At 34.8% G+C, this 16,403-nt stretch overlaps 1 protein-coding gene and 1 pseudogene across 3 annotated transcripts in view; one reads left to right on the plus strand and one right to left on the minus strand.

The window, feature by feature from the left end:
- Window positions 1–16,403, plus strand: part of GRID2 (glutamate ionotropic receptor delta type subunit 2) — a 1,464,312-nt gene that overhangs the window by 948,433 nt on the left and 499,476 nt on the right. The gene's annotated exons all lie outside the window — the stretch shown is intronic.
- Window positions 4,167–15,858, minus strand: LOC144303919 (carbonyl reductase [NADPH] 1 pseudogene; annotated as a pseudogene).

Genomic DNA, 16,403 nt, shown 5'->3' on the forward strand with positions numbered 1-16,403 from the left:
GCCAGGGAAGATACCTTTTCAGAGAAAGGGAAAAAGGATTAAAGGGAGAAGAGTACAATAGATAAATTTTGCCTATTTTACCTTTTTATTTCAAATTGAGCTTGGTTACATTCTCAGATTGTAAGTATTTGCTCTATTAATGTTGAATAAATAAATGAAAAAAGGGATGATGATAGGGAAGAATACCTAGAAGGCAAGTTAGTTGGCTTTATAGTACTTAATATCATGTAGAATTAAAGTTCAGAACTGTTAATATGATGTTAAAAGGTGGTCCTTCATATTTTTTACATGTAGCCATCCAGTTTTCGCAACAGTATTTAAAAGATTGTCTTTTCCCCAATGTGTGTTTTTGCCTCCTTTATCATAGCTTAATTGACCTTATTGTGGGTTTATTTCTTGGTTCTCTATTCTGTTCCATTAATCTGTCTACTTTTTGTGCCAGTACCATACTGTTTTGATTACTACAGCTTTGTAGTATAGCGTGAAATTTGGAACTGTGATGCCTCCAGTTTTGCTCTTTCTCAAGATTGCTTTAGCAGTTTGGGGCACTTAGGGGTTCCACACACATTTTAGTATTATTTGTTCTAGTTTTGTGAAAAATGCTGTTGGTATTTTGATAGGGATTGACTTGAATCTATAGATTGCTTTGTGTAATCTGGACGTGTTAGTAATATTAATTCTACAATCCATGAACATGGAGCATCTTTCCTCTTGTTTGTGTCATCCTTCATTTATTTAATCACTGTTTTATAGTTTTCAGGGTACAGGCTTTTTGCCTCTTTGGTTGAGCTTATTGCTAGGCATTTTATTCTTTTTGGTGCATTTGTAGATTGTGTTAATTTCTCTTTCTGCTATTTCTTTACTGTGTATGGAAATTCTACTGATTTCTGAGCATTAATTTTGTACCCTGAAACTTTACTCAATTCATTTATTACTTCTAGTAATTTTTTGGTGGAGTCTAGGCTGTTCAATGTATATAGTATTATGTTGTCTACAAATAATGACAGTTTAATTTATTTCCAATATGAATGCCTTCTATTTTTTTTTTTCTTGTGTGATTGCCATGGCTAGGACATCCAGTACTATGTTGAATAAAAGTGGGGAGAATGAACATCCTTTTCTTATTCTAGACCTTAGAGGAAAAGCTCTGGTTTTCACCATGGAATATGTTAGCTGTGAGTTTTTTATTTATGGCCTTTATTATGTTGAGATATGTTCCTTCTAATCCTGCTTTGTTGAGAGTTTTTATCATGAATGTATATTGAATTTTGCCAAATGTTTTTTCTGTATCTATTGAAATGATCATATGTTTTTATGCTTTGTTTCTTTTAAAGATTTTATTTATTAATTTGAAAGAGAGAGAAAGAGACAAAGAGCAGGGGAATGGGCAAAGGGAGAAGCAGACTTCCCGCTGAGCAGGGAGCCCAATGCAGGACCCTAGGATCATGACCTAAGCCAAAGGCAGACACTTAACCAAGTGCCCTGATTTTATGCTTTGTTTTGTTTATGTGGTATATCATCTTGATTGATTTGTGAATACTGAACCATCTTTGCATCCCTGAAATAAATCCCACTTGATCATGGCAAATGACTTTTTTATGCTTGTTATTATTTTGTTGAGGATTTTTTGCATCTATGTTTATCAGGGATATTGGACTGTAGTTTTTGTTTGTTTTTTGTGGTGCCTTTGTTTGATTTTGGTATCAGGATAATGCTGGCCTCATAGAATATATTTGGAAGCTTCCCTTTCTTTTTGATTTTTTGGAATTCTTTGAGAATATGTATTAATTCTTCTTTAAATGTTTGGTAGAATAGACCTGTGAATCCATCTGGCTGTGGACTTTTTTTTTTTTTTAGTAGTTTTTATTTGGTTTTGTTTTATTACCAATTCAATGTTGTTACTTGTAAGCAGTCTGTTCAGATTTTCTATTTATTCTTGGTTCAATTTTGGAAAATTATATGTTTCTAGGAATTTCTTCCATTCCTTTTATGTTTTCCAATTCATTGGCATATACTTTTTCATAATGTTCTTTTTATAATTCTTTGTATTTCTGTGGTGTCAGTTGTTATTCCTTCTCTCTCATCTCTAATTTTATTTTTTATTTTAATCTCTCTCATCTTTTTTCTTTTTTTCTTGATGACTCTGGCCAAAGGTTTATAAATTTTATCTTTTCCAAGAACCAGCTCTTGGTTTTATTGATTTTTTTTTCTTTTCTTAGTATCTATGTCCTTTCTTTCTGTTCTGATGTTCATTATTTCATTCCTTTTACTCATGTAGAGAGTATTATGCTAAGTGAAATTAGTCAGAGAAAGGCAAATACACATGATTTTACTCATAAGTGATTCTAAAAATAAAAACAAAAACAAATGAGTAAATAAACAAAAAAGCAGAATCAGACTTAAAAATACAGATAGCAAACTGAATGTTGACTTATAAGGGGGGGGTGGGAGAGATTGGCAAAATGGGTGAAGGGGAGTGGGAAATACAGGTTTTCAGTTACAGAATGAATAAATCATGGAAATAAAAGGCACAGTAGTATAATGAATATAGATGATCAATTAATGATATTGCTATAAGTTCATGGATATGTCCATAATTAGGCACTAAACTCCCAGAGTATTTGACCTCTCACCAGCTAGTTTTCTAGTACTTTAAAGAGGATATCAATATGCCTTTTTAAAATAGCTTTAAATATGTTTATTATCTTATTTTTTGAAGTATCATTAATGCATACCTATGCCAAAATATATCAGTGAGCATACTCTAAACATATGCACCTTATGCTGCATCAGTAACATTTCAATGAAAAATTTAGAGAAGTATGTTTCATTGCAGACCTAATTATATAAATAAATATAAATAAATAAAATGTCTTTGATCATCAAAACTTATATTTTTATGTAAAGTCTTTGATTATCCAGATATATATAAACATACGAAGAAAATAAGATACCAGTTACATGTTTTACCTCATATTTTACCAAGAAATGTGAATGTAATGATCATATGATTTCCTAATTAATTTTATAATGCGAATTAACTAAATAGCTCTTTTATACTTGCATATCACCACTTTTGGGCTTCTAGTTGTTTTCTTAATTCTTTGAAATGGCTATATTTAATATTATCTAAGTAATTCAAGGTGTGTATTAAGAATATTTGCATTTCTGCTGCCATCATCATTAGTAAAGCACAGTTGAATGTATTAGAAGGTAATAGATTTTTTTTTTTCCAAACGTAACACATTGCCTATGAGATATCAAAGTCTGTAGTTTCCTTTATTGGTTTATATGGGAAAACTTAGGTGAATTAATTTTTTATGTAGGTTATATTTGTACAAACTGAAATTAGCTTTTAAATTATTCTCACTTTGTTATTTAGTTATATATAATTCATGATTAGTTTAGAATTATGTTATAAAAAGTATTGATACTTTGCCACACTTGAGAGGGTGATTCTCACTAGCCTGTCTAATCAACTATAAGTCCATGGGGTTTATTACAAAATCAATCTTATATTACTATATTTTGAAAATAAAATTTTCTTTATGCTTTCAATTGCTTTTTCTTATTCTCTATATTATCTGTATAAGAGGAACTATTATATGATATCAAATTTTAATAATCAAAACACACCTTTTGGGCACATTGCCCATAATATTTTTTCAAAAAAACAAGAAAATCCTATAATGAATAGAAATAATAGAATATTAAAATATAAGATATAAGAAAAATTAACTAGATATTTCTTTATTTATTAGAAATTTGCAACTTAAAAGGGTGCCACCCTTTGCATACTACTACATTAAATAATTTGAATAGTTTTTTTAATAAATGAATATTTATTCATCTCTGGGTTCATGATTTCATGTTTTCTGTCCCTGTATTACAGAAGAAATCAAAAACACCTTCATGCAATTAGTAGCCTATTCTAACTCCATGCTAATAGGGATATGTTATACATTTTCTTTTCTTTCTTTTCTTTTCTTTTCTTTCTTTTCTTTTCTTTTCTTTTCTTTTTTTCCTCTTTTCTTTTCTTTCTTCTTTCTTTCTTTCTTTCTTTCTTTCTTTCTTTCTTTCGGCTTATTATTGAAAATGGAAGAATCCTTTTGGTCAAAGGAGGGGGTTATCCTAAAGGGTTCTGTGGATGAAGGCCTGAATTAAGCTCACCATTGTTCAACGTTTTTTTTCTCCGTAAGAAACTCTCCATGAGGCCCCTCAGAATCTGAGGGCAAAAGGGCCAAGTAGACAGGGGTCTCTGCTCCTACTTCAGGGCTCTTAGGGGCATTAGGTCCTGCCGTGTCTGTTCTCACCCACCCAGGGCAGCAGGCATTCAGGAGGATCTTGTCACCTCTCCTCTGCTCACTCAGCTTCCTGGCATGGATTCTGGACAGGACAGTGACACCGATTTTTGTCACTCCATAGGCGGTATCAGGCCAGCCCTCATGCCTGTGCACGCCTTTCTTTGTGTCTTCCGTGAACCTGCTCAGGAGCCCCTCCAACTCCCCCTCTGTGATGCCCTCACTTCCAAACTTCTGCTGTCGTTCTGGGCTGCAGCTTTTAAACTAGGGCTCGGACACTCACCCCGCTAGACACGTTCACCACCCTGCCTTGGGCTTTCGTTAGAGGCAGCAGTTCTGTGCACACGCCTCAGGGTCCAAAGAAGTCTGTTTTCCTGGTCACTTCTGCTTGCACGCGAAACGGTGTGGGATCATTGTCTCGAAGGCGATGGCCGCGTCGTTGAGCAGCGGCAGGTCCAGGCCCGCGTGCTCCTTGCGCAGCAGGTCGCGCAGGGCGCGGATGCTCTGCTCCTGGTCGATGCCAGCAGGTGGGAGCGCGGGCTCCGGCCCTCGGCCTGGAGCTACTGCACGGCCGCCCGGCCCCGCGCCCCGTCCCCGCGCCACCAGCACCCGGACTGCCGGCACCGGCCACGCCGTGGCGAACCCACGCCCTTGTTGGCTCTGGGCAGCTGCGCCACGCGGGGGCCGCCGACAGGTGCGGCGGGGGCGCCCGGGCAGAGCACAGCGCGGCGTGGAGAGGCCACCTGCAGGTGGGCTCGGAGTGTTCGCGCAGGCTTCCGCGCCTAATTTGAGCAGATTTATCTTATGTTTTTTATTTATTTATTTTTATATATTTTTTTTCATTTTTATTTATTTATGATAGTCAGAGAGAGAGAGAGAGAGAGAGAGAGGCAGAGACACAGGTAGAGGGAGAAGCAGGCTCCATGCACCGGGAGCCCGACGTGGGATTCGATCCCGGGTCTCCAGGATCGCGCCCTGGGCCAAAGGCAGGCGCCAAACCGCTGCGCCACCCAGGGATCCCTTGAGCAGATTTAAATAAAGCAAAAGGGAAGAGGAATTGAAGCATCAACCGTTACTTATACTCAAAGTATCACTGTTTTATGTTTTATGTGACATCTGTTTTTTGCAGACACTAAAAATTACAAAAGCATTGTTTTGTAACCTAAGAACCAGTCTTATAATATGGTAGTCATGAATACTGGTTTGTACTTGAGGGGCAGAAATCCTACTGCTCTAATAGGCTGATTATAGGATTATTATGGAGTTTCTGGTTCCCTTGTGGCACATTTGGGTGAAATGAATTATAAACTATGTTCCCTGAAATCCTATCAATATAAATATAGAAACACAAGATACACAAGGTGGCAAGAATTACACTGCAGAGATCTTGACTATACTCAGCAGTTTACATCCTGGGCTCGTCCTTACTGAAATGTTGGCTTGTAGAAGCAAAAAGACAATCACCGAGGCCCAACCAGCACACAGTTCTGTGACCTACGTGTAGGTACTTGGGCTTGAGAATAATGAATGATCAGTGCCAGACTGAGCATCCTGTTCATTACACATCCCTGGGACTGGGATTACCTATGCACTGACACAGTATACATATAATGAATCAACAAATATATGTCTATCTTCTCAAATTTTAAAGAATCACCCGTGATGCATTTTACAAACTTCACTCCCAAAGATTATAATTGAACACTTTCAAAGGGGCTCAAAATCTGTATTTCTAACAAGTTGGTGTCTGCACTTTAAGACACACTGATTTATAGGAAGCTTCAAAGTATTTAGATATATTGGGAACTACCAAAAAAAAAAAAAATGTGATCACTGCACCTAAGTGTTTTTCAGCCTCTTTGTGGGACTAGGCATGTATACAAGTCAGTATTGATGAGAGGGTCTTATAAATGTCTACTGTATTACATGGTGTGAGTACTATGTGAGATTCTATAATTTTGCAATCACTAAGTCTCGGATTGCCACGAGCATCAGGAAATAATAGACGAAAGGATAAAGGAAACTTCCAAATGGAATAAATTATATACAGAGATTAAAAAGGTGAGAGTGGGCATGACATGGTTAAGGGGCCAAGTCTTGAATATCAGCTTAAATATATTGATTATAGTAAATTGAATAAATGCTTATATTAAAAGAGAAGCTTGGAAGGAGAGTATGTATTCCTATTGTGGAGAATTTTCATAGACACTCTAACAATGTGCTGACTACCCATCTGGCCATCTACCTAATCCAGAGGTTGGCAGACTTCCTTTATAAATATTTTAGGCGTTGTGAGACATTTATGGTCTCTGTTGCATAGTCTTTTCTTATGATATATGTATGTATGCATTTTTTATAATTCTTTAAAAATGTAAAGCTATTCTTAGCTCAAGATTGCGTAAAAAACAGGCAAGGGGCCAAACCATAGTTTTCTGGTCTTATTTACACAACTTCTGGCTTCTTCTACAAAGTGTTTGAGTGAACCAAAAGAATAAAATATATATTAAAGTATTAAAATGAATAATAGAGAATCAGTAAAAAAAATGATATAACAGAACTAAGTCAGTGTGTCTAATAAAGGAAAACTAAGAAGCAAAAATATCAAAGTACACTCAAGTCAACTAATATCATTAAGATATTTGAGTTTGGGAATTTGGTTCCAATATCTTAAAAGCCCAAAAAGACATAGTCAGTTACATAGGTCTTATTATTTTGGGGATAATAAAACAGGCTAGTCCCCTTTCTTAGCATTCCCTTTCTAAAAGCAGTGTCCCACAGATGACTTTATTCTTTTCAGTGGTTGTATTTGTAAACCAAATATAAATATGGCTGTTTTGAAATAATCTTTTGATAAAGGCTGATAACATAACTGTGAATGCTCAAGAAGGCAATTCTGGAGGGTATTGTAACCTTAATACATAGTATTTTAAGGTCCCAGGCTGATTCAAGAAGGAAACATAAAATACCTTGAAATTGGATGTTCTTCAAATAATTATACACATATATTCCCCACTTCAATTTACAGGGATTTTTAAATCATTTGTTTTTGTCCAATTATATAAGAATTACCTATTCCTTGTAGAAAGCTTGGTGAATAAGAAAAATCATCCATAATTTTAGTACTCTGAATAATATCCTTTTAATATTTTGGTGGGTTTCCATTATTAGGTTTTACAAGCCTGTATGGATATATTTTATGGTCATAACTTAAATTATGCAAATATTCCTGTATTTTTGAGTGTTTAGGTTTTTTCCATTTTTACTCTTTTAAGTATTGTAATGAATGCAATGAATAGATTTCCAAAACTGAAATTGCTTTACTAAAGCATATAGCACTTTTTGAAAGCTTTTAAATGTTATTTCCAGTGTTTTCTTTTTTTCAAGAAGTTTCCCGTGTCTCAAGCAGCTATATGAGGGTGTCTATTTACAGAACTCTGCCTCTTTAGTCCACTTGTCAGTACTAGGGAGTCACATTGTTGTAAACTCTTGATAACTACAGGGGGAAAAATGAGATCAATTTGCATTTCTATTATTATTAGTGTCAAATAAGCATACATTTTCTTCCCCCCTTTTTTTTTGGTTATACATATTCCTCTATCATTTATATTTTGCAAGCATAGTATTTCTATCAGTTTTTGTTAGAACTTTCCATGCTAAGGTTTTTTACCCTTTGTCATTTTTTTATAATATTCCTCTAATGGATGATTTGCTTTTTATTCATTTTTGTTTTGACTCACAGGAAGTTGTAATTTTAATACAGTCAAATTCCTTTCCTTATGCTTTTATATACTAAAGTTTAAATAGTGAAAGCCTTTCTCAGCAAGAAACCAGACTTACAGAGACTTGCTCCTTCCACAACCCTTTTTATGGTTTGAATATCAACAATTATTTTCTCTATCCATCTTAAGTTTTTGTTGGTATTTTATGAAGAACTAAATTAATATTTTGTTCAAAGTAATTGAACAATTTTCTCTATAGTCAAAAATTCATCCCTTCCCATTGATTTGTGACGCCTTAAATAATTGTGTATTACATTTTAAATATGCTTAAATCCTAATATATCATATTAGGATTAAATAGATAATTTGACCTGCCTTCATGTGTATGTTCCTCAAACTAATTTCATTTGCCTTATAATTAGTGGATCATCTTCCCAGAGTCCAGCTGGATGATGATCCTGATTTTTAAATCTTACAGATTTTGATTTCTGTATCTTTTTTATGGGTTGGAGTTGGTAATTTGAAAAGGAATGTCAGAAACAACTATTCAGATAAAAACCATTGTAAAAAAATGAAACATTCTATCCTTCAAAAGCAGGCTACTACTAGTTTGTGACAAAGACTCTAAATCATTACAGAGAAACACATGTATCGTCTTAATGGCTATGGAATGGGAACATAAAAGTCAGCTAAAAGTGGTTTCAATTCATTAAAATGAATTTGTTTGTTTTTAGGCAGTTGAGAAGAGAGAGTCCTGTTTTGTGTCACTTGAAATTATTAACTGATCTGTGATGATTCTTGCTGAACTTGTTTTTTGCAATGTTATTAAAATTCATGTTACATTCAGGCAGCAAATAATAGGGATCCTATGTAAAACTCCAATTCAGTGCAGAAGGGATTTTTGTGCATAGATTCAAAGATCCAAGAACAGTCACTGAAATATGTAAATAAAATATTATTATTTTTGGCTTCTTTATAATTTTTATCACAAGAAATATTGAATGCAATACATCCAATTATTATTCATTAAATATGACACTAGGAACCCAGTAGTTTAAGTAATTTATATACTTAGTAATGCTTCTGTCATTTTTAGGAATTTCTTTATTTGACATAGGTTATAAAGTGATCTTATCTGGATAAGGTCATAGCAAAATTATGGTTAACAAGATGAGGATTAGCTCCTTTGAAGCTTTAAACAGTGGCAAAAATAATCTTATTTTTTTCTTTGAAGTTAAGCTTTCTAATGAAACAAGCTGTGTGAGGAGATACTTTTAAGCCTTAAATTGAAAATTCTCTTGAGGATATCAAACCTAGAGCATATATCCTAAGTATGGGAAGGAGAAATAAGCTTCCTGGTTGACCTCTGGTTCCTGTGTTCCACAGTTGTTGTTGTTTCCCAGAGATATGCTCTTAGTGCCTATGTTTATTCCGATTATTGCTTCTGAGTCCAATGCAAAGAGCTATGTTTAAGTCTGATTATGATTTTACAAAGTCCAATAAAGTTAAAATTATGTAAATTCCTGGTAGTCTCTTCAGGATTCCATTTTGCCTGTTCCCTCGTGAAAGTGTTCAAAGCTCATTTGGGCTCTAAGTATCGCTGTTGAATCAGGAGCTAAAAAGATAAAGTCCACAGTTTGCCTACAGTTGGAACATGTAAAAACTTGTCTCAATTTACTGAAAAACAAATCCATTTACAACAGATGGAGGACAGGTGCTATCATCTACATGCTAGATTTAGGAAAATTGTTCATTTAATTTTTCTTAACTCCCTAATCTCTTCAATCCAACTATGTTGTGAACGATCTGTAGAACCACTTTATCAAATGAATATGAAGTGATTAATTTAGAAATTGTAGGAGATACTCATTCTATAGAGAGCCAACTGAAATGTAGCCTGTAACACTGTTAGTTATAGGAGAGAGAAAAAGAAATATCATCCCTAGGCATATTATGTGAGCCATCTGTGTTGTTTTTATATATCCATAATAGCACCACCATTCTCTCTCTCTCTCCTTTTCTCTCTCTCTTTTTTTCATACACATACACAGTCAAAGATTTGAGTTTATGACCTAAGCTGGACCAATCATGGCATCTCTCATACCAGCCTTGTAGATCCCATGGTCCAGTAATAAACTTGTCAGCCAAGATAAATCAACCAGAATTTTTCCCAGGATTTTTATAAGGGAAACCCGTGAGAAAGGGATCTCTCTCCTTTTGATCCTAAGCTTTAAGAATAAAAGCCCAAAGGTGCCTGCAGTCCTGCTTCTTGGAGATAACCAGACTGACAGAATAAAGTTGACGCTCAGAGAGAAGGTGAGAGGCATAGAGAGATTGCAAATGGTATTTTATTCCTAAACAATCCAGTAAATTTGGCAGGAAGCTTGTAATTTATGGGTAAAAGGAGACTTTGTTTCTAAATCTATTTCATAATGTGTAGATCATGTTCATTTCTTCAATAAATTATAGTAAAGGTGAGGCCCTTATGACCTCACCTAAACTTTACCACCTCCTCATAGGCCTTATCTCCCCGTATAGTCACATTGGGCTTCCCCATATAAATTGGGGTGGGGGGATACAAACATTCAGTTCATAAAAACAAAAAACAAATAAAAACTATAGGGTAAGATAAATATAGCTATAGGGTAGGGTGAATCTAAGACATCACAGGACTATATCATTAGCTGAAATAAGGTCTCCCACAATGATTTTGGTGAAATAAAAATAGATTTTAATTAGATATAGATTTTGTTAGGTAGTTCCTTCACCTCTTGCATGTTACATTTTACCTAGCTCAGGCTGGGGGAAGTCAGAGAAGATATAATTATACAAATGAATACATAGAATAAAGAAAGACCAATAACTTACTAAATTGCAGCCAGATATCTAAACTGGCAACTGGTATCTTGGTGAGAAAAATATAAAAGCACTAAACCAAAGCACATCCATCATCTCAGAGAGTTGAATTAAAAAAAGAAGAAAGAAAGGCTTGTTGCGTGATCTTCGGAACCCATATTCTGTTAGATTGATGGAGAACTGATTGAATGGTTCTTCCTTTCCTGTGCCTATTTTCAACTGATGAGGAGAAATACAAGTTTTATGACTGAACATCATAAAATTATGATAATGATGGAATCTATTTCCTGAAACCATATTTCTACAGATATATAATTTTGAAATCAAGAAGAAAAATTAGCATGTCAGTATCTTTTAATTCAGGGTCATATCCAGACATAATGCAAGATAATTTTAGTCAATGCTAAGAAGACTCCATGTCTAGAATAAAATTGTGGTCAGCCCAATGCAGTAGTTCTTAAGCTTTGTTATACCTTTAATCACTTGGGTACTGTTAAAATAAATACCCAGTGCCTGCTTACCAACCCAGATCAATTAAATCAGTCTCTTGGGATGAGACCTGGCTTTTTAAAAAGCTTTCTGGATAATTCTACTGTGTAGAAAACCACTAGCCTAATGTTGGGGAGCCATGGCCTAATTTAGCAGTGAGTTAAATTCCTCATCTGAAATTAGAAGGCCTCGTCTGTATCGACTAAACTGTTCTTGTTAGTCAACATTTGGGTGCAGAAATTTCACATTAAGATGGACAAAGCTCACTAGAGAATCATCAAGACAAATAACAAGTCAAATAAAATCAAATATTACAGAGTGGCAACTGAAGATTGAAGTGTACAGTTGGGGAGGAGTTTAAGGAAGTGTAATTTTCTGGGACTAAATGAAGATTATGGACATTCAATGTTGTTCTTTATTTGTAAATTCTACTGAGGCAATAAGTCTTACTAAGTGGTCTCCCTTGAAAAACTAACTGGAGGATGTTGTCATAAGCAGCACTAAAGCAGAGAATTCAGTAAAACTCAGAACCCAAACTTCACTCAAATATCCTTTCAGGGACTCAAATATGTAGAAAAGAAAGTCCTGTTCTCTCTTGGGCAGATTGTTAATGAAGAAGAGGATCACATCCTGGGCTGCCTCTCAGCACACCATGGAAGGGACAGGAAAGAGTCGTTGCCATTTGTAGTAAAAGCTTACTTTTCCTGTTTCCCAGGCTTTCTGAGATTTACATATGATTTCTATAATCCTTTAGGAATGATGTCTTTGCCATAATCAGCTTCTGTTTCACCCTCAAAGAAGGTAGGCACAGCAGGATGTTGAAGTATTCAGATTCTTTTTCCCAAGTAAGCAAGTGAAGCTATTAAATTCCTCTAAGCAAGTATGTTTCTTGCATAGAGTAGTATTTAAGGAACTTGACTCTCTAGCAAAATGTAGTTGAGGAAGAAAAAACAATAGGCAAAAAGATGAGCTAGAAAACCAAAGTAAAAACTATTTTAAGGCAGTGAGGACCTAAACTATCTATCTACATGCACATGCTGGAGGCCATAGGATTTCACGGCTAAAAATGTAACAGGATGGTGAATTGAAAAGCTTTTTTGTGACATCAAGATGCAATACAGATGACTTTCTAAAATGGATCAATACCGAAACAAAAATTTGTCAGAGGAGGGGGCAATAACTTAAATTCTTAAGTGCCCTACTCACATAAAGGATATAAGTGTATTGAAAGTTAAGAGTTTTGAAGAATTTCTTTAGAGAAAGCTATTAGGTCACCATGAGTCCTTCTACTGAGGCACCCCACCCACCCAACTTCCACCACAGAGAGTTGGAGAAGGTTTCAGTCTCCACCTCAGTCAAGAGAGAGGGTGTGAGAGAGTCTAACTGGAAAATGTGATAGGTATGTCCTGTAGGTTAAAGGACAGAAGCCTAGTGGCTGATTCATACCCCTTAATCATGAGTAACTGATCTGTGATAGCTGATTGAAGGAGAGACTGATGCTACATTATGTAATATGAATTCATAGTGTTCATAGGGCAAGTTATACGTGTGTCCTATGGATGAGGTACTAGACGTACAGAAGATAGAATATCTCTTGTCTGGGTCATTTTAGGTCCCATCCTAAAGGCTGCATATAGTAACAAATAGATCTCACTAGAGAAACTTTGCTAAAGAATCCAGAGGTACCGCCAGTATCCTAAGGACTGGGGAAGAAGAAGTTAGCAATCAGTGAGAATAGATACAAATTCTGTGTGATAGGAACATCCATGAAAATGTGTGTTGGGAAGAGAAAGCTTAAGTGTTGTGGTTTCCAGAGAACCTATGAAAGTTGTACATCCAGGACCTGGAACATAAAGAAATAACTTTCTTGGTTTTCTTTTTCCTCTTCTGCCTTCCTGTGCTTCAACTGTGAAGGAGCCAGAAACCCCAGTTAGGAAGCTAAGGGGGCAAAAGTCATAAAATAGATGGTTAGAGAATGAGAAAAAAAAGTCAACCAAATGTCCTCAGCTGTAAATATCCAACCTGCATGTTGGAGGAGGGAGAGAAGCCTCAATATCTAATCTGAATCAGAGTTTGAATTTTCACTAAGACTAGAGATTTTTAAATCACTGAATTAAAAATGTGACCATTAGTCAGTTTATTGCTTAAGACTAAACAGAGAAATCATGGGTCCTGTCTGAATTTTATCTGAGAGTAAAAGAAAATTAACTATGAAGAATAAAAGGATTATGAGACGCACAAAAAAAATAAGGTTTTTTAATGGTACTTTATGAGTGTTGCCTATGCAATTTAATACTTACAAAACTCAACGTCAGTACATAATTGTTATAATCTGATCAAGGAAGGCATAGTCTAGTAATCACATTTATGTCTTTGTAGTATTTTGTAATTTCACACACATTCATTTATTTGAATACATATTCTGAAAATAGAACAGAAATAAGTTTCTCTCTTTTACAGAAGAATAACTTGAAGATCAGGCTAATAAATAGTATATTCAAGACATTATACATGTTGGAGTAGGTTTTGAAGTTAGGACCAGAATCCAGATATACTGTCTCTGAATATTACCTAAGGGCACAGCTCCTTATGTAACAGGTAGCCTTCAAAATTTCCCTAAAAGTTGTTTCTGTGAATTCATTCAGTTAAAATTATTGATCTTCCATGTACCAGGCATTGTTGAGGATTCACTATGGAAGAAATCAGAGAATTTCATTACTCTCATGGAACTGTCATTCTAAGGCAGAGGAGCAAACAATAAACAAATAGAACAAACAAATGTAAGGGTCCATCAAGTGGCAAATTTTGTGAAAATATAAATAAAACAGGATATGAGGGATAGTGACTGTTAAGAGTGAGAATTGATGCATGGTGCTCTCACTAAACTTTAAACCTTTAGAAAACAATCTATTACTGTTTTGCTCACTTTTGTATACAGACTAGTTGGCCTACAAGTTGGCACAAAGTAACATTTTCAGTCTTGCCATTAAGACTCAGAACTACAAGACTAGATTTGAGGAAATGAGAAAAATTGAAAGGCAGCTTGAATGTATTTATTACTGTAACTTCTCAGAAGGATCGCTAGCAGACTTAAGAAAAAAGAAGTAAACAGTTTTGAACAAATATTAGAGTTTGGATAATCCATGAATTTCATTTCACATCACTTTTCAATTTTATAAGGTTTTATTTAGCTCCACTGCAGAATTTTAGGAATGGCCACAGAAACTTAACACTCTAGTGAGTGAGAGAAACGAGTACCTTCTTAGCTCTGGCTTCCATTTACAAGAAGGAACTAGGAAACTTTGAAGCTATTCTAAGAATTACATTTCTTTGATAGGAGTGTTGGCTGTGCATAAATGCTGGCTCTGGCTACAGGACTAGAATCTTGAGAATAATTTAGCTTTTCAGAAAAAAAATATTGTGTCTGTGCCATAGAGTCTAGTCTGAGATTTTGTTTGTTATTTTCTGAAAAAGAAACCTATTCCATCTTCTGAATCAAGTTCAGATTTTCAAAAATATACCAGCTATTTTGAGTTATACTTCAAATATGATGATATTTAGTGTAAAATCCAGTGGTTTCAGTGTATTCACATTGTCCAGCCTTCACCATTATCTATTTTAAAGATATTTTTAACCTTAAATCTGAAGAAACTCTGTACCCAATAGAAGTCACTTCCCATTTGTTCCTTCCCCCAAACTCTGGCAACTGCAAATCTACTTTCTCTCTCTGTGGATTTGCCTACTCTGTACATGTCACATAAATAGAAACACACAATATGTGGGTTTTCATCATTGACCTCTTTCACTTAGCATTATACTTTCAAGACTCACCTCTGTTGTAGCATGGGTTGGTATTTCATTCCTTTTTATTGGTAAATAATATCCCATGGTCTGGATTTAATTCATTTGCTTATCCATTAGTTGATGAATATTTGATTTGTTTCCACTTTTTGGCTATTATGAATAATGCTGCTATGAATTTTTATGTACTAGTTTCATGTGACAATATTTTTTTCATTTCTTATGGATACTTGGATTTTTTCATTTCTCTTGATCAACTATATGTTTAACATTTTGAGGACTACCCAACTGTTTTTTCAGTGACTGTACTGTATAACATCCCCATCAGCAATGTATGAGGGGTCCAATTTCTTCACATTCTCATCAAGACTAGTTATTATCTATTATTATTATTATTATTATTATTATTATTATTATTATTATTACAATCCTAGAGGGTGCTAGGTGATATCTCATTGTATTTTGATTTATGTTTTTTAGTGGCCATTATCTAGCTCAAATCACTAAGACTTAAGTTTTCTACTAAGATTTACAGTTTTAACTTCTTACGTTTAAGTCTGTGATCCATTTGGAGTTAATATTTGCACATTATGTGAGGGTGAGGCCCAACTTTATTCTTTTGCATGTAGACCTCTGGTTGTGCCAGCGTCATTTGATGAAAACAACCTGTTCTTTACCCGTTGAATGTCCATGGCTCCTATGTCAAAATACAATTGACTAAAAATGTGAATCTATTCTTCTGGACCCTCAGCTCTGTTCTATTATATGTCTGGCCTTATAATAATACCACACTGTCCTGATTGCTGTAAGTTTATAATTAGAATATGTAAGTCTTCAGCTTTGCTCTTTTTCAAGATTGTTTTGCATTTTCCAGTAAACGTTATGATCAGCTTGTGAATTTCTGCCAAACAGGCAGCTAAGATTTTTGATAGACATTGTTTTGAATCTGTACATCAAATTGGAGAGTATTACCATCTTAAAAGTATTGTCGTTCAATCCATGAACATGTGCTGATTTTCCATGTATTTAGATCTTTAACTCCCTTCAACAACATTTTGTAGTTTTCAGCATCCAAGTCTTGTACCTCTTTTGTTAATTTCATTCATAAATACTTTTTGATTCTAAGTGGAATTGTTTTATTAATTTTATTTTGGATTGTTTATTGTAATATACAGAAATATAATTGATTTTTGTCTATAATCTTGTATCCTGCAGCCTTGCTAAAGCAGATATAGTT

Source organism: Canis aureus, chromosome 33 (genome assembly GCF_053574225.1).
Source record: "Canis aureus isolate CA01 chromosome 33, VMU_Caureus_v.1.0, whole genome shotgun sequence".
NCBI classification, from domain to species: Eukaryota; Metazoa; Chordata; class Mammalia; order Carnivora; family Canidae; genus Canis; species Canis aureus.